We start from the raw sequence: 23,132 nt of genomic DNA on the forward strand, positions 1-23,132 counted from the left end.
AGAGTGGAGGGGAGAAGAGGAGGTAAATGAAGAGAAGGGGGAGTAGGAGATGGTGAGTGGGGGGAGGAGGTAAACGAAGAAAAGGTGGAGGATGAGATGGACAAAGAGAGGGGAAGAAGGGGATTAGGACTTATATCCATTTCCTGTACATATTTAGTGAGTGCAAAGCACTGCCGTGTTCGCTAGCTAAAATATAGCTTCGCTAAACGTGTGATTTATTAATTATCAGATTGCATGTTTTCTGTGATCTCAGATATACTGTTCTATCACGTTCATGTTTTGTCCTGAAGAATACACATAAATCGCTGATTCGTGTCGTCGTCACAGGGCTATAGAAGGAAACAAATTGGGCATGTGGTCTCATTTAAAGTAAGAGAGAGAATATCAGTACATTTTAAGCGTTTTATTAATCACAATTTCTTGTTTCTAGATGTAAACGTCACTTAAGTAATTACTTCTGTTAACAGACGGCAGGAAGGTCATCATACCTGCAACAGAAAAAGAAAATTTTTTACAAAAAATCTCCATGTTCTTTTCTCAAGATAATGTTCAGTGAACAATAAAAAGGATTTTGTAGAATCATATTTATTTTCTACATCTATGTGTTCCTTTACAGGTGGCATCTGACAAGACCGTTCGTAACTGTCTTACGGTGCTTTTATGACAGTTTAACGTATGTTTACGGAGTCCTACGAGGTTTTAAGGACTCTCATTGGATAGACTAAGGTCCTTGTATTGGCGAAAGGCCAAATCATTCCAACATGAAATTCCATACCAAGGTTTGTGCCATCCTTCTAAAATATGCTCACCAGTTCCAGTTTCTGTTAAGTCCAGTGAGTGTGAACTGTTACAGACCCATCTAAATTGTGTTGGATTGTACGACATGACCACGTGTTAGCGCCAGTTCAAATGGCTCTGAGCACTATGGGACTTAACTTCTGAGGTCATCAGTCCCCTTGAACTTAGAACTACTTAAACCTAACTAAACTAAGGACATCACACACATCCATGCCCGAGGCAGGATTCGAACCTTCGACCGTAGCGGTCGCGCGGTTTTAGCGCCAGTCGATGAGCTTCAAATTACTCGACAATTAGCAGGGACTGGACGGCATGCGGCCAAGTACAATGCTGAAGGCTATCCACGGTCAATATCCGACAGTCTTTCAATACTGAAACATCGTCTTATCCAATAAAAGAATATCAGTATTTAACGACTCATCGGCGGCGAGGTCTCTGGACATGGAAGTCAAGCTCTGTTAGGACAGGAACCGCTCTTTCAATGGAAGTCCCTCAGCACTCTCTCAGCACTCACCTTAAGCAATTTAAGTAAAGCTCCGAAACTTAAATGTTGATGCCGGGATGACCACTCGGGCCCCGGTTCTCCCACCGAAGTAGTCCAAAAGCGGCATCTTGTCGCAGACCTGCATGTACAGGAAGTCCACATACTATTATCACAGGAACGTCACAGTACCCGCATAACGCCACGTTCTGGATCCCCTGTATCTTCATTATTAACACACTGTATTGGTTCTCTCCACACGAAATACAGACTTCGTCGAGGTAGGCTACAGCTAGCCACAAAACCAGCATTTTAGAACACTTTTCGACTTAAAAGCCTCTTATGCACCAATAAGGTTTATTATCTGCCCGGTAACTCACATCCCCTATTCTTTAAAGACTCGAATTCCCATGTATAGAACATGATTGTTAAGAAATGAGTTAATCTGTTAAATATCAGGAGTTAAGTATATATAAAGTTTATCATTGAAGACACAAAATCCTAACTATGTTGGTTTTATTGATTTCGGATTATTCACCGGTAGAATAATAAAGTCAAAAACAAGTCATAAATTATAGTTAAAGTTCGTTTGAAGTCGCTTAGTGCTCTTATTCTGAATGACAGGCTGAATCCAATCTAGGTGCAGTAATTTACACGCCTTGAGTTAGACTGCCTCAAGACGTATACACAATTTAATGAGTAGATTATGACAAGATTTTATATTTTTAAACTCGTCAAATAATGATATGAAGTACTGAAAACCAAATTTTTGTTGCCTGTGGAAGCTATTAGATGGGCAACTTGCAACAGGGACCAAGTGACCGTTTTAGCTATTTAGTGACATAGAACGACAAAATTTTACTATTCAACTCATGATTTAATGTGATTAAAAAATAGGAAATGAACTGGAATCATTAACATGAAAAAAAAAACAGAAACGGAAAGTAAGTCAGTGTTTCAGCTTTAAGAATAATGTACTGTAACAATAAGCAAACATGATTGCTAAAGAAATACTTGATACATTTAAAACAAATACTATACCTTCCTAAATACACTACTGGCCATTAAAATTGCTACACCAAGAAGAACTGCAGATGATAAACGGGTATTCATTGGACAAATATATTATACTAAAACTGACATGTGATTACATTTTCACGCAATTTGGGTGCATAGATCCTGAGAAATCAGTACCCAGAAAACCACCTCTGACCGTAACAACGGCCTTTGATACGCCTGGGCATTGAGTCAAACAGAGCTTGGATGGCTTGTACAGGTACAGCTGCTCATGCACCTTCAACACGATACCACATTTCTTCAACAGTAGTTACTGGCGTATTGTGACGAGCCAGTTGCTCGGCCACCATTGACCAGACGTTTTGAGTTGGCGAGAGATCTGGAGAATGTGCTGGCCAGGGCGGCAGTCGAACATTTTCTGTATCCAGAAAGGCCAGTACAGGACCTGCAACATGCGGTCGTGCATTATCCTGCTGAAATGTAGGGTTTCGCAGGGATCGAATGAAGGGTAGAGCCACGGGTCGTAACTCATCTGAAATGTAACGTCCATTGTTCAAAGTGCCGTCAATGCGAACAAGAGGTGACCGAGACGTATAACCAATGACACCCCATACCATCACGCCGGGTGTTACGCCGGTATGGCGATGACGAATACACGCTTCCAATGTGCGTTCACCGCAATGTCGCCAAACACGGATGGGACCATCAGATGCTGTAAACAGAAACTGGATTCATCTGAAAAAATGACGTTTTGCCATTCGTGCACCCAGGTTCGTCGTTGAGTACACCATCACAGGCGCTCCTGTCTGTGATGCAGCGTCAAGGGTAACCACAGCCATAGTCTCCGAGCTGATAGTCCATGCTGCTGCAAACGTCGTCGAACTGTTCGTGCAGATGGTTGTTGTCTTACAAACGTCCCCTTCTGTTGACTCAAGGATCGAGACGTGGCTGCACGATCCGTTAATGCCATGCGGGTAAGATGCCTAACATCTCGACTGCTAGTGATACGAGGCCGTTGGGATCCAGCATGGCGTTCCGTATTACCCTCCTGAACCCACCGATTCCATATTCTATCAAAGTCGGAAACGTGATGGTACGCATTTATCCTCCTTACACGAGGCATCACAACAACGTTTCACCAGGCAACACCGGTCAACTGCTGTTTGTGTATGAGATATCGGTTGGAAACTTTCCTCATGTCAGCACGTTGTCGGTGTCGCCACCGGCGCCAACCTTGTGTAAATGCTCTGAAAAGCTTATCATTTGAATATCACAGCATCTTCTTCCTGCCGTTTAATTTCGCATCTGTAGCACATCATCTTCGTGGTGTAGCAATTTTAATGGCCAGTAGTGTAATAAGCTTAAATATGAAGATTTTTAATTTATTGGCTGTGTTGGTAGTCATGTCGGCAGCAGGATACGTGTGTATTAGTTCCCATGTAACGATAAATAACTAACCTTGTAATAATAGTTATTTAAGTGAATATTAAGGAGGTCATACGTGTATTAGTGCGGGTCATCTATAAAAGGTTTCACTTTTTGAAATGTATTGCTAGCTGACAAGCCCAGCATTACCCAGGTGTTCATTTTGCCAATTCTCTATTAGGAACGAAAACAAAAAAATGAATTGCGTTTGTGGTGTAACATCCTGGACACTTTCTGTACGCTGGGCGCAGCTACTTCGCGTGTCCACAACACGATTTTGTAAATGGGAACGTCTCGTCATAGCTCTATTGACGGCCATTGTTTGCGCTTCGCAGTTGAAAGCTGTCAAAAGCGATGCCACGTGTCAGGGATTTCATTGACTCGATTGCAGGGGTGTCTTAGTATAAAAGAATGAATATGTTAAAATTTTATGAAATATGCGGCATTTTTCGCGCATATCAGTTTACAACGTCATAGCTCTTGAACTATATATCGTACAATGATATATTTGTGTAGGTACATTCAGTGACATGTGCATACTGTGTGCAAAATGTGTTGCGAATAAAGTTATTAGCAAAGACGTAATAAATTTAAACGTCATCCATGATGCGATAGTTTTTCACGCATTTCATGATTTGTGACATATCTCCTGAACTGTGATCGGTAGATTGGTTCTTACCCTGACAGCGATTGTTGACTGCCAGTAAGGGATATGTGTACCAAGTTCGGTTGAAATCGGTCCAGCGTATTTTTGGCCAAAATTTGGTTTTGTTTACATTTTAATAGCGATAAAAGCGAAAAGTTTTTCTCAATGCAAGTTTGAGATAACTAAATAGTGTTAATCCCCTTAACATACGTAATGAGAATAAGTGTTCATTTAAGTGTCCCGGTTCAGCAAAGTTGCGTACTGTTTCGTGTTTTTGAGCATAATGTCTGTGAACGAGTTTTATCGGTTTATTCAGCACTATATCAATTTCATCTAGCTATACAGGGAAGTCCATTGATTGTGACCGGGCCAACGAAATAAGCGTCAAACGCAAAAACTACAAAGAACGTTACTCGTATAGCTTAAAGGGGGAAACCAGATGGCGCTATGGTTGGCCCGCTAGATGGCGCTGCCTTAGGTCAAACGGATACCAACTGCATTTTTTAAAAAAATAGGAACCCCCCTTTTTTATTCGCTTTGTGATAGATGGCGCTGTAATAGTCATGAACATATGGCTCACAATTTTAGACGAACAGTTGGTAACAGGTAGGTTTTTTAAACTAAAATACAGAACGTAGGTACGTTTGAACATTTTATATCGGTTGTTCCAATGTGATACATGTACCTTTGTGAACTTATCATTTCTGAGAACGCATGCTGTTACAGCGTGATTACCTGTAAATACCACATTAATACAATAAATGCACAAAATGATGTCTGTCAACCTCAATGCATGTGGCAATAAGTGTAACGACATTCCTCTCAACAGCGAGTAGTTCGCCATCCGTAATGTTCGCACATGCATTGACAATGCGCTGACGCATGTTGTCAGGCGTTGTCGGTGCATCACGATAGCAAATATCCTTTAACGTTCCGCACAGAAAGAAATCCGGGGACGTCAGATCCTGTGAACGTGCGGGCCATGGTATGTTGCTTCGACGACCAATCCACCTGTCATGAAATATGCTATTCAATACCGCTTCAACCGCACGCGAGCTATGTGCCGGACATCCATGATGTTGGAAGTACATCGCCATTCTGTCATGCAGTGAAACATCTTGTAGTAACATCGGTAGAACATTACATAAGAAATCAGCATACGTTGCACCATTTGGACTGTCATCGATAAAATGGGGGCTAATTATCCTTCCTCCCATAATGCCGCACCATACATTAACCCGCCAAGGTCGCTGATGTTCCTCTTGTCGCAGCCATCGTGGATTTTCCGTTGCCCAATAGTGCATATTATGCCGGTTTATGTTACGGCTGTTGCTGAATGACGCTTCGTCACTAAATGAAACGCGTGCAAGAAATCTGTCATCGTCCCTTAATTTCTCTTGTGCCCAGTGGCAGAACTGTACACGGCGTTCAGAGTCGTCTCCATGCAATTCCTGGTGCAAAGAAATATGGTACGGGTGCAATCGATGTTGATGTAGCATTCTCAACACCGACGTTTTTTAGATTCCCTATTCTCGCGCAATTTGTCTGCTACTGATGTGCGGATTAGCCGCGACAGCAGCTAAAACACCTACTTGGGCATCATCATTTCTTACAGGTCGTGGTTAACGTTTAACACGTGGCTGAACACTTCTTGTTTCATTAAATGACGTAATTATCCGGCGAACGGTCCGGACACTTGGATGATGTCAGCCAGGATACCGAGCAGCGTACATAGCACTCCCCGTTGGGCATTTTGATCACAATAGCCATACATCAACACGATATCGACCTTTTCCGCAATTAGTAAACGGTCCATTTTAAAAACGTAGTTGATATCCGTGTGACCTATGGCAGTGTCATCTAGCGGGCCAACCATAGTGCTATCTGCTTCGAGCTAGACGAGTTTCGTTCTTTTTAGTTTTTTTTTGTTTGATGCTTATTTCGTGAGATATTTGGTCCAGTCACTATCAGTGGACCATCCTGTATTTGTATAACTTAACATATGCGAAAAATTGCTTGACCTGCTATAGGATTGTTAGCTACAGGGTGTGATATGATGGGTGCTTTTGCTTTTTCCACTGACAGGACTATAGTGACACGGTAAATGGGCAATTAAGTGAGGCTTTGCCGTCAGGTGGGTCCGTTTGTTTTTCTGTCAGCTGCGGCAAAATAATTTCCCCTTACATGTGACTTCGAAATTCTGAGGACATTGCTATCTGCTCATAACTGGTTTTTAAGTGCACTTTTAGTGCTAACAGTAACCTACAACTACAGTGAAACCTGTTTTAAATTCCCAGATTTTACGTTTTCCCGAGATTTACGTTACTTTCTGCTGTAAAACCCTATTCTCTCAATTAATGACTTCCCATAAATTACAAATTTCGTATAGATAACTATTCCCACGTTTGGCGCTTTCTAACCACTACCGTAAGCTTCACTTTTGATTTTCAAGTCGATTTATGTGGTAAAATCGTGTTCACACTCATGCACAACCTTCACGATAATGCATAACATAGAACTGTACAGTTTGTTTCAGAATCAAAATCGTTGTGGGTTTTATGAGAAAAATAGGTGGCAGTTTGAGGGGAAATTTGAAAATGTTTCCACACGTTTCGCCACCTGCCTGTACTCAAACTGCAATAAAATAAAAAACGTAAACTGAATTCGTTTTTCCTCTTAGAAGCAAGTAAAGAAATGCACAAAACAATACGCAAGAAACAACGGTTGTCAACTTACAAGTAAGCGCGACTACTTTGTATTAATGTTGCAAGATTCTCATTGTGTTCTTTTACGCTCTTAGTTTTGTTTGTCATGGCATTGACAAAATTGCTTGCCTTTTCAACTGTATCTTTCTGCTAGTGCAAATTCATGTGCATTTTTGCAGATTTTGAAATTTCTGAAATTGGTCAGTGGACAACTGATGAATGCCCTATGCTGGCTGTCATGCGTTACCCGTGGCCGGAAAAGCACACACGACTTGCAAAGCGCGCCTTTAACTGCTCAGAATAAATTTCATCTTGAAATTACAATTTTTGTTAGGTTGCCAAGGATTCAATGAAATCTTATGTTCCAGGAAATTATCAGCCTGCGGTTTTCGGCGTAATTTCACCGAAATACTAACCAGGAGATTACTGTCTTTTTAGTCAAAGGAATTAAGTCAGCAGAGGTACTTGCTAGGTCTATATTTTTCTCATCAGCAAAATTGCTGGAATTTTTTGTAAAGGTATCTGAGTCTGATTTACACTCTCGTGACATTTCATCGCATGCAGCATATTTTTCACTTCTCTCACTCTGAGTTTAGATTTTCATTCGTTTATGTGTTACAAAAAACTTCCGGAATCGGTCATTGTTTCACTCTGTTAGTATGTTTTTAGATCTTACAAAATTGTAAATAAACCACATTCACGCACCACTGTTCAATTGCAGCTCATCATTGAATATGGTGAAACTGCGAGATAACTTCATTCACTGGCAACAACACTCTAGCGCCATACCGATCAACTGAGGTTCGTGACAGCGCATTCTACAGACGTTCATGCTCAATTGTGTTGCTTATTTGCAGTATTGGTTATGGAATTAAATAAAGGCTTTTGCACGGCAGTTACGCAGTGTGTGCCACCGACAGTTAGACAGCAGGTGCTGGGAGTAGTTTCAGTGAGACGGCTTCCTCCTCTTACCGACAGGTATCGATGTATCGATCAGCGACCGTGCCGTGTAAATGAACACCCATTCAGCAAATGAAAAGAAATACAACACAATACATTGCTCTAAATTGGCATCGTTAACCATTATTTGAATTTTGAAGGAGTAAGCTTTTATCGGGTGTGTTCTGTCATGCAACTGTTCTGTTCCACGAGTAGGCATTTGCCGTTTATTAAATGTTCGCACCTTGTGAAGTGGGGACTCTGCTGGCGAATTTCGTTCCTGAAGGTGGCAACGTTTTCGACACGGTACTCTCACCATGGATGTCCATCTTAATGTGATCACATAGGCGCATAGACATGTAGTTTTGTCATTCATTCGTTCGTCAGCTTCATTTCATTATTAGTGATGCTTAGAGTTTATTGACATCTAATCTCTCATTCCTCACATGCTGCACGTTGTTCACAAATACTGCAATTTCGCATATTCTGCCTATTGAAAGGTAAATTTAATTTTTTATTTTTCGCCATGTGGGTACTGTGCTGTACTTATTATTCAAGGATGATGTCCTTTTAAGAGTTTATTTCATTTTTAACGTGTTTATGTTTGACGTCCGTTTATGACAACAAATCTTTGTTTTCTGGTTGGCAAGAACTAACAATGCACTTGCCTATAGGAAATACGCAACAATGTTGTTCACAAATGTATTCGTACATATTGATAATAAATTGATGCTTCGTCTACTTATTATCATTGTCGCATCACTGTTGTTAACTTGTGCCAGTTATGGGATGGAACAAAAATATCGATATTTTGTATCGATATTGTACCAAACGTAATACCCATTTGTGAAGTATCAATATTCGTGTTCGATTGTTTAGACTCTTTCTTGAAATAAGAGGAAAATATCAGCGTGCTCACTCCAATTGATTCAGCAAATATTGGAAGATTTTCTGACTACGAGCAATGCAATTTAGGCTTTCACTGACGAAATATTAAGTGCTCTGAATAACCGAACATCACCCAATGGTATCTTTTGTGATCTCTCAAGGGCTTTTGATAGTGTACATCATGGAATTCTTCTGAGCTTAAGCATTGTGTTATAAGTGGGACAGCGCACAATGACAATGAGCTTTTCTTAAAGAAAAATACAGCAATTTTGTATTCATTATCCTGTTTTGTAATAAAAGTTCCAACATCCTACAAAGTTTTTCCTTAATCTTAATATATATTATAACTCAATAAATGTGTTATTTTATTTTTATGTAACTTATATCCATATTTTTACGTCATTTTAGTTCTAATTTTCCAGGTATTTTAGTTCATAAAAATCCGGGCCCAGCTGTTACATGTTCTTTTTCACATTCGCCAATTCTCACTAGGGGCAACTGTCTCCATTCGTCCCCCACTGTGGGCGCCGCTGTCTGCGGTAATATTATAGAATACGCTGTAGAGATCGTAAATTTGTGGAATAAGAGGAGAAGATTAATGATCTTCAAGCTGAACTAGATAAGGCAAGGAAACATCTGGATAGGTTAAGGAGGGATAAGGGGAAAAAAACTAGGTGGAAAGTGGCTACAGATATTTGAGGAAACAGACATCTTACTTTTTCAGCGTTGTCAATAATGCAGGAAATATATTTGGCCTGTTGATCCAGTTATTAACAGATGAATCTCATGTAGTTGTAGCCGCAGAAAGGGCACAACAAACTTTCAAAAAGTATTTGGAAAATAAGAAAGTAGAAAAATCTGTAAATTAAACAAAATTAAGCGTTCCAATTACAGAACAAGATATTAAACACAAAACAGTGCCTGGCAACAACCAAATCACTACCGTTAGATTGAAGAAAGTCTTTTCTTCTTTCTATAACACAAGACATACTTCACAGTAGCTAAGTAGCTACAATTTTGTATAGTTATTTCTACTCTGAGTGAATTCAAAACACTAAACTAACCATCATCCTAATGAAACATCGTCGTATTGACCTATTAGCCAACCTCAACACGTCTACAAAAATGTAGGACATAATATACCCTTTCCCATTCCCAAACACAGAATGAGTTCAGTCGCAGACACTCTGCAGACATCAGTTCTTTCGCCTCGCCTGACCGCCTCCACTTCCTCCTTTGCCATCCTACTTATCATTACATGCAAATGTATTTCGACAGGTTGTTTGTCTCATACTTGCCCTCGAAAGGTAGAGGTTCTGGATTCGAGTCCCAATCCAGGACACAATTTTAATCTGCCAGCATGTTTCATATCCAGCTCCTGTACTAGCAAGACATCTCAGTCAATATCATATGCCTTGAAGTATCCTATATGAAACTTTGTTGCCTTTTGGCAACATTGGTCATTCCGAATTCTCTGTCCTAACATCCATCTACAACAGACACCTATGGCAATAGCGTGTCCTCATTCCTCTTCTCTTTTTAGACAATTTATATGTCTAAGCAATCTGATTTTCTCCACCTACTCCAGTATACCGGTGGCACCATCTTCCTTGTTCTCCACTCAGCCTTCCAAACTTCCCAAACTCAGATGCAGGTGAAAAAGTTCACCTCCTGGTGTAAACTCTGATGCCTGTGAACGAATCTAATTCAGGTAATTATCATACGATTAAACATCTATCTTTTCTGTCTTTCTGATTTCCAACTCATAATTCATAACCATTCAATTCATGTGACACACTAAAATACTTTCGAATAACCTTCGACTGCAAAGCAGCATTGAGGTCCTTTATAATAACCACCCAACTACGAGGTGCATTCAAGTTCTAAGGCCTCAGATTTTTTTTCTAATTAACTACTCACCCGAAATCGATGAAACTGGCGTTACTTCTCGACGTAATCGCCCTGCAGCCGTACACATTTTTCACAACGCTGACGCCATGATTCCATGGCAGCGGCGAAGGCTTCTTTAGGAGTCTGTTTTCACCACTGGAAAATCGCTGAGGCAATAGCAGCACGGCTGGTGAATGTGTGGCCACGGAGAGTGTCTTTCATTGTTGGAAAAGCCAAAACTCACTAGGAGCCAGGTGAGGTGAGTAGGGAGCATGAGGAATCACTTCAAAGTTGTTATCACGAAAAAACTGTTGCGTAACGTTAGCTCGATGCGCGGGTGCGTTGTCTCGGTGAAACAGCACATGCACAGCCCTTCCCGGACGTTTTTGTTGCAGTGCAGGAAGGAATTTGTTCTTCAAAACATTTTCGTAGGATGCACCTGTTACCGTAGTGCCCTTTGGAACGCAATGGGTAAGGATTACGCCCTCGCTGTCCCAGAACATGGACACCATCATGGCATCCACGTCTCATCCATTGTCACAACCGACGAAAAGAAAGTCCCATTCGTGCTGTCGTTGCGCGTCGACATTGCTTGGCAACATGCCACACGGGCAGCCGTGTGGTCGTCCGTCAGCATTCGTGGCACCCACCTGGATGACACTTTTCGCATTTTCAGGTCGTCATGCAGGATTGTGTGCACAGAACCCACAGAAATGCCAACTCTGGAGGCGATCTGGTCAACAGTCATTAGGCGATCCCCCAAAACAATTCTCTCCACTTTCTCGATCGTGTCGTCAGAACGGCCTGTGCGAACCCGAGGTTGTTTCGGTTTGTTGTCACATGATGTTCTGCCTTCATTAAACTGTCGCACCCACGAACGCACTTTCGACACATCCATAACTCCACCACCACATGTCTCCTTCAACTGTCGATGAATTTAAATTGGTTTCACACCACGCAAATTCAGAAAACGAATGATTGCACGCTGTTCAAGTAAGGAAAACGTCGCCATTTTAAGTATTTAAAACAGTTCTCATTCTCGCAGTTGGCGGTAAAATTCCATCTACCGTACGGTGCTGCCATCTCTGGGACGTGTTGACAATGAATGCGGCCTCATTTTAAAACAATGCGCATGTTTCTATCTCTTTCCAGTCCGGAGAAAAAAATCGGAGGTCTTAGAACTCGAATGCACCTCGTAAAATCCCACAATACTCCACATTCTGTTTACATTAGATTAGATTAGTACTTGTTCCACAGATCATGAATATGACAATTTGTAATGCTGTGGAACATTTCACTTCAACAATAGATTTCCTTACAAGACATAATCGAATTTTTATAATTTTACAATTACTAATTTACATCTATAAATTAAGTAGAAGGAGTTGTCAATCAGAAATTCTTTTAATTTGTTTTTAAATCCTGGCTACCTATCTGTCAAACTTTTGATGCTATTTGATAAGTGACAAAAGATATTTGTGGAAGAGTAATTCACCCCTTTCTGTGTCAAATTTTTCTGACAGCATTGTAGCTACATACAATGGTATTGCACTTGAATTGGTATGGGTTATTAAAAACATACTTCATAAGTGAATACACATATTGTGAAGCCACTGTGAATATCACTACTTCCTTAAATGTCTGCAAGACGATCATGGGTCAGATCTAGCTACGATTCTAATTACATACTTTGTGCAATGAATACTTTTTTCTTAATGATGAACTACCCCAAAATATGATGCAATATGAAAGCAGTTCATGGAAATAGGCATAGGGAGCTGGGCTACTGATATGTTAATCAGCAAAATGTGCAGTAACTGTAATAGCATTAAGTAGCTGCACTCAAACGTTTCAGCAGATCACAAGTGTGTTTCTTCCAATTCAAACTGTCATTAATGCACACACCCAAAAATTTGGAATATTCTCCCTTATCTACAGATTTCTGTTCAGCATTTATGTTTATTAATGGTATTATGCCATTTGCTCTGAAGAACTGTACGCACTGTATTTTACCACTATTTAATGAGCCCATTTGCAGAGAACAACTTAATAATTTTGGGAAACATGTTATTTCAAAATTCCTCAGATAATTTTCATTTGTTGTGTGTGATTACTATACCTATATCATCAGCAAAAAGAACTAGCTTTGCATTTTCATGAATATAGAGTGATAAGTCATTAATATATATTCAGGATGTAAGACGTCGTGGTCTCCTGACCTTCATTGCTTACATATTCCGCCCTCACAATCATATTCCGCACGTCAAGACGCTTCATTCGAACCCAAATTCGATAAGATAAAGTCAATGTTGTATGAATTCATGTAAACGATATGCAAATAACAAGTAAGCGCTCCGTGGTTGAAATACTCGAGGCTGGCATACACACACACATTCAAGACATGACGGTCACAAAAGCTTTTAGTTCGGGAGAGGCAAACACCTCACACCAGACGCCGGTCCCTTCAGAGGTGTACGTCGGCCGGCGGCCACCTGTGGAGCGGACAGCGTTTGCCCGAGTGAAAGGGGGGATGACCCCGTGTTCGGATTGAAAGAAAATTCCGCTACACTATGTCACGCATTCTTTACAACATAGCACGCAGTTTCAGAGATTTTCACGGAGACAGCAAACGCCAAACGCCGATGCTACAGATTTCCGGATTGGTCGCCTTAAACGAAACGTCATCCTCCCGATTTAGAAGAGCAATGCTGATTGACAGACGATATTTCTGATGCCTTGAGCTGAAGGAGTAATGGAAGAGACCGAAAGGTATACCCCTTCACATCTGACATGGAGAGGGGCTGTTCCATTGTTGTTCTTGGAGCGAGAACACATAACGAGAGCGTGCGCGCTCGTACGTGTACTCAAAGAGCTAGGAACAAGTCTCTCCTCAGTACTTCACTGGGAGAGCACCTCTGTCGAGAGTGAATCGGAATGCTACTCTATATTGAGTCCTTGCGATTAACCTTTGTTCACTGTGTTGGCTGCCACACTTATTGTGCGGTGTGAACGGACAGAGTTATAGTTAAACGCCTGGGAGCTAATTTTTGAGTGGCATCGCGGTGGACTGGTTATCTGACCGGTGTACCACGCCAATAGTTAGACTAGGGGCGAATAGGAGTCCTTGACTTCATCAAGGCGTAGGGAGAGTTTGATTGGCGGAGGTCAATCCAGATAGAACGAAAGTTATCTTATTTGTCAGGAGCAAGCGGCGCAGACAGCAGTCATCACAGCTTACGGTATTGTGCGCTACAGCTCTTGCGAGCCCCATATTTCCTCCACAACAGTACACTTCACTGCATTTCACATGCAACAGCGTCAACTGTACCTAGCAACATTCTAACGGATAATTATTCAAGTTGAGTAGGCGCGGCTCTCAGCCATTCTGCCAAGTCAATAACAATCTTAAACTTTTTATAGAAATTTCATTAGCGAATCCTATCCTTGATAGGTAACTTCACATTCCGAAAAGAACCCGGAAATAAATTGTTAAGTTCATAACTAAAAGTGCCATTGCGATTTCTCAGAATTTTTGCAAAAATAAATAATAATTTTCGTTAGTTTCTTGTTTTTCTTACACTAACTAGCACTACTCCAGTACCCAAGTATCCCACTAGTTACGTAAGAAATTTTGTGAATTTTTGCGTCATTTCCTTACAGTGGACGACTCCAGAAGATATTTATTGCTGAAAGTTTTTCAGGCATTTCTCTTTAGAACGTTAGGAGCGTCTGTCTGACTTCTGTAGTAGTGTGGGGGTGGAAATTGCATCTTGTAGGAGCCACAGGGTAAAGGGCACATCTCAGATTAATCCGTTGTGCAGAATGACAGAATAGCACCCACACGCTCACAAGGACAATAAGGAACCCAGGACTGGACCCCGTGGGACCATATTCTTAATACCTCCCTAGGTTGATCAATTTGCTGATTTTTGTACTTAATGTGAATTGTTTATTTGCAACTTTTGCACTCTTGCAGTTAAATATGAATTAAACAGTTTCGGTACTGTCACTCGTACTGCAATATTTAGCCTATTATGATTTAAACAATAAAAATCTTTTGACATATGACAAAAAATTCCAATGGTATTCAGTTATTCCGAGCATTTAGTATATCATCAGTTAAAGTATATACACATATTAAAATTTCTGTTGGAGTTTTTCTGGAAACCAAATTGAGATTTTGTTAGTACATTATTCTTACAAATGTGTGAAGCTACTCTTGAACACATTACTTTTTCAAGAATTTTTGATAAAACTGTCAGAAGTGAGATTGGGCAGTTGGTGCTCCAACAGTCCTATCCCCATTTTTATGCAATGGTCTAATAATAGCATAATTCAGTCTGTCAGAAAGAAAGCATTTCTATTACATATGTGGCTTAGACTCCAGCTTATCTGTTGAGAACAAGCCTTTAGTACTCTGTTGGAAATGCCATTGCAACGACATTTCATCGGGCACTCTCTTCCTGACAAGTACAACCAGTCAGCCACTTTCTTCCATGTCTTCGTGCTTAACCTCACACTTCTTGTTTACAAAGTTCCCCGTGCTCAAATCCATTCCCTTGCCCGAAGTTAGAAACCTGTCCATTTCGTTCTTCAGCCCTCCTTTCTGTCTCCCCCTACTTTCACTACTCGTAGAAGGAGCTAACTATTATATACAACATTGTCTATAGCTTATACAGCTTATTCGCCAGAATCAGCATCATCACTTACATTACAGAATCGTCTGTGTTTCATATTTTAAATGAAATGAGGCTGGGTAGAAGCAAAAGTACATATGGAAAACTAGCACCAAGATGACTATATCAAGTCGTGTTCACCCCCCCCCCCCCCTACCCCCCCCTCCTCCTGCCCCAAGTAGAAATCTTGGATTTTTTCCTATCTACACAGTCGTGTAGTTTGAGAGGAGTAAGTGAAGTGATATTCTACTAAGTGATCCTAAAGCTTAGCATTTATTCTTGTACTACTTCTCTCTTTGAAACAATATACAACGCGTGTACGATTACAAGATGCTGTTAACGTTAAGAAAGGTTTTTTCCAATGTCTATTTATAATAGTTTGCATCATGTTATTTTCTCTGACACGAGTTCTTGCAAGCGATAAATCTGAAGCAAAATAATGTCTGTATAAGTCAGAATAATATAATTAACCAGTTATTAAAGTGCATGTATATCAAACAGTCCTAAACTCTAAGGCACGAAGAGACTAAGTTGTGTGTCAACTACAGCTTACCTCGTTTACTTCGAACCACTGGAGTCTTTGGTCCCGCAGGGGCATTTTGTACAAGTGCAAGAGGAGCTGCATTTACAGTCAGCTTTGCAGGCTGCAAAAATAAAATGTGCCATTATTTTTCGGCTTTGTATACACTTACAAATATATCAATTACATGGGACATCTCGTTGCATCACATCGTTCTTTTTACGAGCTGCATAATGGGTGACTCAAGCTGATACCTAACTTACAACAATTTGCACCGTATCATCTACTGCCTTATGGTGGCCACTGGGTAGCTATATAACTTGTACATCACTTTCGAACATTTATGAAAGTTATTAATTTGTCCATGTTTCGAGAGCGATGTTGCTTCACAACTGTGTATTGAAGTGATGAGTAGTCGCTCGAGTTGCCGAAATGCTCCTTATTTTAGTCCATGACCGATTTCGGCTTTTATATTGAAACCATTTCATAGCAGAATCTGGAACTGATATCACAAATGCAACTAAATGTTTTACATAATAATGTAATCATTGCTTAAGTAATTTATATTATAGGAAAATTGACATTTCGAAATGAAATTTAAAACGTAGACTTTTACCGTATACGAAATCTATTGCTCTTTCTGTAAGTCGGAAAATTGGTAAGGAATTTTAAAACACTATACATGGAACACAGAAAACAAAAACGGAAAAACTTCGGCAGTAAATTCGTCGTAACAGCTCACTTCGTGCAAGATAGTCAGAAGGTGCACAGAATTGGAAACAACGTCGGAGTTCTTCATACAGTGAAGAAGGGATGTTTTATAAACATATTTTAAGAAATAGTAGTTTACGCCATCCGACAAAAATGCTGAGGAAAAGACGCTCAACGAGTGGAGGACAGTAAGAAACAACAGTTTCCTGGATGTATTCCGCCACTTTATTCATGTTGTTGTTGTTGTAGTCTTCAGTCCAGAGACTGGTTTGATGCAGCTCTCCATGCTACTCTATCCTGTGCAAGCGTCATCTCCCAGTACCTACTGCAACCTACATCCTTGTGAATATGTCTAGTGTATTCATCTCTTGGTCTTCCTCTACGATTTTTACCCTCCATGCTGCCATCAAATACTAAATTGGTGATCCCTTGATGCCTCAGAATATGTCCTACCAAGAGATCCCTTCTTCTAGTCAAATTGTGCCACAAATTTCTGTTCTCCCTAATTCTAGTCAATACCTCCTCATTAGTTATGTGATCTACCCATCTTATCCTCAGCATTCTTCTGTAGCACCACATTTCGAAAGCTTCTATTCTCTCCTTGTCTAAACTATTTATCGTCCACGTTTCACTTCCATACATGGCTACACTCCATATAAATACTTTCAGAAACGACTTCCTGACACTTAAATCTATACTCGATGTTGGCCCGCATCTCGTGGTCGTGCGGTAGCGTTCTCGCTTCCCACGCCCGGGTTCCCGGGTTCGATTCCCGGCGGGGTCAGGGATTTTCTCTGCCTCGTGATGGCTGGGTGTTGTGTGATGTCCTTAGGTTAGTTATGTTTAAGTAGTTCTAAGTTCTAGGGGACTGATGACCTAAGATGTTAAGTCCCATAGTGCTCAGAGCCATTTGAACCATTTTTATACTCGATGTTAACATATTTCTCTTCTTCAGAAACGCTTTCCTTGCCATTGCCGGTCTACATTTTATATCCTCTCTGCTTCGACCATTATGAGTTATTTTGCTCCCCAAATAGCAAAACTCCTTTACTACTTTGTCTCATTTTCTAATCTAATTCCCTCAGCATCACCCGATTTAATTCGACTACATTCCATTATCCTCGTTTTGCTTTTGTTGATGTTCATCTTATATCCTCAAGACACTGTCAATTCCGTTAATCTGCTCTTCCAGGTCCTTTGCTGTCTCTGACAGAATTACAATGTCATCGGCGAACCTCAAAGTTTTTATTTCTTCTCCATGGATTTTAATACCTACTCCGAATTTTTCTTTTATTTCCTTTACTGCTTGCTCAATATAGAGATTGAATAACATCGGGGAGAGGCTACAACCCTGTCTCACTCCCTTCCCAACCACGGCTTCCGTTTCATGCCCCTCGACTGTTGTTAACTGCCATTTGGTTTCTGTACAAATTGCAGATAGCCTTTCGCTCCCTGTGTTTTACACCTGCCACCTGCAGAATTTGAAAGAGAGTATTCCAGTTAACATTGGGTAAATAAAATAACTCATAATGGTCGAAGCAGAGAGGATATAAAATGTACACTGGCAATGGCAAGCAAAGCGTTTCTGAAGAAGAGAAGTATGTTAACATCGAGTATAGATTTAAGTGTCAGGAAGTCGTTTCTGAAAGTATTTATATGGAGTGTAGCCATGTATGGAAGTGAAACGTGGACGATAAATAGTTTAGACAAGGAGAGAATAGAAGAGATATTGAATTTAATTGATGAAAGAAGAAAATACAAAAATGCAGTAAATGAAGCAGGCAAAAAGGAATACAAACTTCTCAAGAATGAGATCGACAGGAAGTGCAAAATGTCTAAGCAGGGACCTTCCTTTAGTCCTAGATCACTAAAGGGGGGAACACGTTTCATTCCTGCTAAACCATCGTAAAGTTTCCTACTCCATATTTTTTTCAGAGAAAGTCATAATTTATAGGTTATGCATCAGTTAATTTAAATCGCTTATGATCTGTTACATTACAAATTAAGTACAGAAGTCCTGTTTTTTACCCTACTGGAATCCAAAATTTTACGAGAGTTCAGTTATCTAGCGTTAAAGGCACTAAACAATTTCTTAGCTGCGTTCAGGAGTTATTAGTGTACGTTGAGTCCACGGTACGCCAGCAGCGTCTACAGTTTCCTGTGTTCTAACTTTTGACTGCTCACGCTTGAACACATTACTTTAGAATACATACCTGAACGCACCGGCTACTGCAACTGCTTTAGAATTGCGTTAAATCGAAACAACTGCCTTTAGTTTTCTATTGGTAAAACACGTACTTTAAAAACTCTAGCACGTCGAAATAGAATTTCTCTTAATGCTAAAGCATGGCCATAACCTACTTTTATCAGAATGTTCAGGTTTTATAGTCACGACTCACCCACTCTTCTTACTGTATTTATTGGAAGCATCAGTCTTAAATCTCTCCGACTTTTGCCCTCGTAATCTTTTGACTTCACTTTTATTCAGTACAATGTAAGCTATACGTTTCTTTTTTCTGTGCTAATACTGTACGTGAGTAGACTTAATGCTTTTTCATGTCGAAACTTCTCCATTCCTGTTATGTAAATTATTTAAACACTGGTTACTTCATTACGTCCAAAGTTTGCTTGCATTTACAATGACGGTTTCAGATTCCACCAGAAAATGGTTGCAACATAAAAGCTGAAGCCGGCAGAAAAGTAACGAACTTTTTAGCAACAGAAGCGGCTATTCATCAGCTCTGAAAGTGACACATTCCGCAGCAACGTGGTTCACTGAGAAGATGGCCACGGTCAGTGTAAATTAACTTACGCTCGGTGGTCCCGCAGCAAGTTGCACAGCAGGCAGGAGGCGGCATTTCAGTCATCCACAGGTAAACAAACAGCAGCGTCTCGAGTGGTGTATGAGATAATCACGTCGTTGTCTTCATATACGCTACAGCCCTGCTGTGGTGCCGTGTGCAACCTGCACTTGCAGACTTACGTCACACAGTTGCGTGATGCAGCAGTCGCCACTTTTGCAGCCGCGCTTGCACTGATATCGTGCGTTGTGGAACGTTCGAGGCGCGTAGGGAAGTATAGGTGTCGCGTATCAGGGAGAGGCTGTTTCCTTACGCGACATTGTCGTTAGCGAATCTATTATGCGATACAGAATCATGTTCTTTTGTTTACTTTTGTAAAAACTCTTGAACGATGGGCTAACGTATGAGTATCTTGAGAAAAATAAAAGGACTCGTTTTAATCACTGTTAGTAGTAGTAGTAGTAGCTTTATTCATCCGTAGATCTCATTTTACAAGGATAGAGGACCTGTCAAAGTATTTACAAATTTAGATCAATGTAAAATAAGCTAATTCGTATACACATATACTTCTAGTCTTCTAGTTAGAGACAATTATTAGGTTTGCTCCTGGTATACAATACTTTTTTACAAATAACTTATTGAATAATGTAATGCCACATTGTTCACTCGTATCCAACTATCAGTCACTGCACACCTATACACACCTATTTTCAGAACACTACACACACACACACACACACACACACACACACACACACACACACACATACATACTAGTGATCTCTGGGCCATTTTCTGTACCGCAACTTCCCATTTGCTGTCCTGAAAAACTGAGTCAGTATCTCTCGATAATGGGTGAGATGTTGAGCTGAGAAAGAGGAAGAGGTGTTAGTACTGTGCCATGCATAGCTTGGGGGTAGGTATTTCTAGAAAGGAAAAAAAGAAAGAAAAACATAAAGTGAAGGTGTTATGTGGAATGTTGGATATTTTATAATCATTATTACTATTATTTATTTGTATAACATTTTTTATCAAACCCCTACTCTGTTTTAGCTAAGTAATCATTCAATGTATAAAATGTATTGCATAACAGGTACTTTTTAGCTGCCTTTTTAAATAAGTGTATTTTTGCAATTTCTTTAATCTCTTTTGGTAATTTATTGTACAGTTTTATTCCTTGGTAGAAAATGCCGTTTTTGAGTTTTATGTTTGTTTTTTCTTGGTAAATGTAAGTTGAGTCTATTTCTTATTGCATGACCATGGACAGAGCTGTTTGTGCAGTAATTACCAATGCTATTTTTGTTGTGTACAACTGACTGGTAAATGTATTCACATGAAGCAGTTAAAATCCCGTGTTCTGAACAGATCTTTACAATGAGCTCGACTATTATTTTTGGTTATTATTCTTATGGCTCTTTTATGGAGTTTGAAAATTGTGTTCATATTTTGTGCATTTGTTCATATCACAGTTCATATGATGACAAACCTAAAGATTGAAAAGTCGAAACGTGAGCAGTTCTGTAAAGTGCAGCGTTGTATTTCGTTGACTGTGTTCGGTATAACGATTCACGTGCAGCAGTCTAGATACAGAACGACTACCAGAAGTCAGAAAGTCATACAAAGTGATAGAAAGTTTTCAGTTCATCTGGGATTAGAGCCTGGAAAATTTGTATTGGACCTTGCTACGAATCAACAAATAGCAGCCTCCCCAGTTATGTTGGTGGTGGCTAGAGATGGGCAAACTCGTTCATCCTTGGGAACTAGTTCACTGCTGATCGTTCTTTTTTGGGAACCGCTCATTTTTTACTCGTTCACCGTTCATTTGTGCTTGGTATACGGTTCTTAAGAAAAACTGGAAACTAGTAGTGTAGGTGATTGAAGGATGGAGGGCACCAAGAGGGGGCACTTGCCTCCCCCCTGGAGTATAGAGTCTTTATTTATTACAGAATTCTTACACACTTTTAGAAGTAATTTCTGTGATTCTGCAGAACCTCTCGTTTAGCCAACCGTAGCCTTATGTGGCTGATCGCAGGGAAATAATATAGGGTGGCGCACGGAAAACCGGGCCCGAATACAGACTGCTTGCCAATTACGGACGATGTGTTTCCCGTTATGAGCAGATATAACAAACAGACAAACGTGTCATAGCTAGGCAGTGAAGAAATAACAATCTAATGCAAGCAACAATTTCGAAACAATCGATGACGATGTGTAGAGAGCTGGAGAAGAGAACATGAAAATCTCACGCGACGAGCGTGGGCTATAGCACATGTAGCCTTGTAAACCTGTTGGTGGCTGTTTCCCAACTTAGACCACAAGTGTCTTGTATAAAATTCTTCGTTTCGACTTCCACTACATAGCTATGCCACGTTGTAAATAATAATCGTTTACACCCTATATATACTTCACGTTGTCTCTGAGTTCGTAGGCGAAGTAGAGAGTTTATGGAAGCATAAAATAAAATGTGGTTTTCTCATACTTGCGTCACACGCTTAGTAAAAATTAAGTTTTTATGTTGCATTATTAAAGTTAATGCAGCAATAATAATAATAATAATTAAGTTCGCAGTAATAAAGTTTTTGGCTTGAAAGCTCCTTCTGAACAAATGTTTTTGAGATAATAAGTAAATACGATTTGTGGCAATCTATCTCTTTTCAAATGGAGAGGCACCGCTTTTTCTACTGAGCCAAAATGACTCACAACCAACTTTTTTTTTTCAAAGAAACCTAACTAGCAGGTTATGCAAATTGGAAACAACAAAACTTAAAAATAATTAGAGCCTTCCTAAATGTAATGTTTTGTATATGAAAGATACACGAAAATCGTTTTATACGAATTATCTTACACTAAAAATTAAGCAAATTATTGAAAGTTAGCTGCTAAATCAAGTCGATGAAACCAAAAAAATATATGAATAACAAAAAAACTTGCCTTGTTATAAGTATGTCTTCTGCTGTTCATCGATATAATGAAGTGAGCTGATATGCCTTTTCGTTACCTGAAAAGACGTACCTATTACATACAACGTAATTTTTATGTAATTCACGTAACTATAAAATACTTTTTGATTACTGGTCGTGGACGCTGAATAGCCAGAACAAAGTGCAAGAACAGTTTGGAACACATGTAAAATGGGCGAGCGCAGTGAACGAAACGAACAACTGGATACTGAACTAACTAGGAGCAGTCGGTGTGGAACTGAGACAGGTGGTCATGCGAAGAACGACGAGTGCGGCCGAGGGAGACCGAGATTGAGACGAGCACGCGTCCGAGGCTGGAACGAGAACTGCCGAAGTGAACGCCGCGACCGAAGTGCACTAGTGAACTATGAACCGATCGTTCCTCGTTCCCGGGAACTGTAAGTAGACCGCCACGACCGAAGTGAACTATGAACCGATCGTTCCTTGGAATTCGTTCCTCGGTCCTTTCGTACATCTTGGTGAACCGTTCCTTTGCACCCGTTCGTTCGCGAACTACCCATCTTTAATGGTGACTGTTTTGGAATCTAGAATATGGCAGAGGGAGCAAGGAGGGTTGGTAAAAGGTTACTGATTATCACGTGTTCTGCCAAGATCCTCGACAGCGAGTAGTCATCAGAGAGAAGGGTGTCGTCAGGAGTGCCCCAGGGAAGTGTG

The 23,132-nt window shown here is 40.3% G+C and overlaps 1 long non-coding RNA gene across 1 annotated transcript; it reads right to left on the reverse strand.

Annotated features, from left to right (window-relative positions):
* Positions 1–388: 388 nt before the first annotated feature.
* On the reverse strand, positions 389–19,612 carry LOC126413324 (uncharacterized). Its single transcript, XR_007575365.1, has 3 exons — positions 19,509–19,612; positions 16,019–16,109; positions 389–488 (listed from the first exon to the last, which is right to left on the reverse strand). It is a non-coding gene; the product is annotated as an uncharacterized LOC126413324 (long non-coding RNA).
* Between the last annotated feature and the right edge of the window lie 3,520 nt (positions 19,613–23,132).

This window comes from Schistocerca serialis, chromosome 7, assembly GCF_023864345.2.
Source record: "Schistocerca serialis cubense isolate TAMUIC-IGC-003099 chromosome 7, iqSchSeri2.2, whole genome shotgun sequence".
In the NCBI taxonomy this organism is placed as follows: Eukaryota; Metazoa; Arthropoda; class Insecta; order Orthoptera; family Acrididae; genus Schistocerca; species Schistocerca serialis.